This window comes from Glossina fuscipes, unplaced genomic scaffold, assembly GCF_014805625.2.
Source record: "Glossina fuscipes isolate IAEA_lab_2018 unplaced genomic scaffold, Yale_Gfus_2 50739, whole genome shotgun sequence".
Taxonomy (NCBI): domain Eukaryota; kingdom Metazoa; phylum Arthropoda; class Insecta; order Diptera; family Glossinidae; genus Glossina; species Glossina fuscipes.
In genome coordinates, this window is record NW_023999489.1 from 1 (window position 1) to 1,295 (window position 1,295).

Below are 1,295 nucleotides of genomic sequence, written 5' to 3' on the forward strand. Positions count from 1 at the left end.
TAGAGCTTTTTTTATAGCAAAAGGGCTAATTTGGGAAATTGTTATTCTAGCATCGGTTGAAGAAATAACAATATATTTTTTATCAATAGGACTTATGTCACTGATTGGCAACACCGGAAAATTGGAATTTTTACTTTTTTTTCTTTAGGGGGATGTGTCACCTAATAGATGAAATCTATTCGGGTTTTTATCTAGCGGCCCAGGGGCCATTATGCCTCATTGTTGTCTATTGTTTATTATTTGTGAAATAACCACTCACTTGAAAAGGTGTGGGAACTGTGGAAGAAGGTTGGGAACTACTAAAGAAAAGTGTCAAATGTTTTCAATTTTTTTTATTTTGTTTTTTTGTTTTCTATTTTTTATTATATATAGACGAAACAAAAGCACATACGCGATATCCGTGTTAACCAGTTTTAGCAATAACACTGAAAAGACAGAAGTTAAATACACAAAAACACCGAAAACACCGAAACAATTGAAAAAACGCAGACGAAAAGAAAACACGCACTACACTGAACACAAGTCGACTTGACATAGTAACATGGTAACACTATAGGAAGCGGCCAGTGCTGGTACATTTGTTAAAATTGCGGCTGCTAAAGAACAAAGGTACGCTTGGCCGTAATCACCCGTTAATGGTAGAAGACGCAAGAAATTGGGTAAATGATTTTTAAACATTTTCCACGGTTTAGTATTGTTTTCAGAAACCACTAAAAAGAATTGAGCTACAGATATTGCTTTCCATCAGTACAGTCTGATTGAAGGAATCGACGGCATAAGGGGCGCTCTCATACAAATTCCACAGCAAATTGATAGCCTGCAAAAATATGTCCGAACGTATGTCCATTTGATTGCACATGCCACCATCATCCAAGCTAATAACAAAGGACCATTTTCAGGATTATGACATAAACGTGTTACATCTTTCTCAAAACTAAGAAATACTATAAACTTTTGAGTTCATGTTAAGAACAATTTAACTACCATATTCAAGTCTGCTGCCCGGATGAGGTAAGCCGTCATTATCTAAATGTTCGCGAAGCTCTGGCATTTGCGGATTACGAGCAAAATAGCAAGTTCCACTCAATTCAAAACATTTTGATATATAGATGCTACCGTGAGGATGACATACGGTATACCAACGCTTCGGAAAATGATCAGCAAGTTGCCGTCAAATGGGCAAACGAGCATTGGATTTAAATTGCTTTTCGTATATGCATGATATGATTTCAAACCCGATATTTAAGATATAGAAACGTAGAATCAGTTTTGGCTGCTTCTCTAATATTCTTTTG

The 1,295-nt window shown here is 36.1% G+C and overlaps 1 long non-coding RNA gene across 2 annotated transcripts; it reads left to right on the forward strand.

The window, feature by feature from the left end:
* The first annotated feature begins 545 nt into the window (after positions 1 to 545).
* On the forward strand, positions 546 to 1,275 carry LOC119643057. 2 transcript variants are annotated; one of them, XR_005248209.1, is made up of 4 exons: positions 546 to 609; positions 705 to 837; positions 900 to 1,011; positions 1,110 to 1,275. It is a non-coding gene; the product is annotated as an uncharacterized LOC119643057 (long non-coding RNA). The 2 variants fall into 2 exon arrangements; XR_005248208.1 differs by having other exon boundaries at positions 900 to 1,275.
* Positions 1,276 to 1,295: the final 20 nt, after the last annotated feature.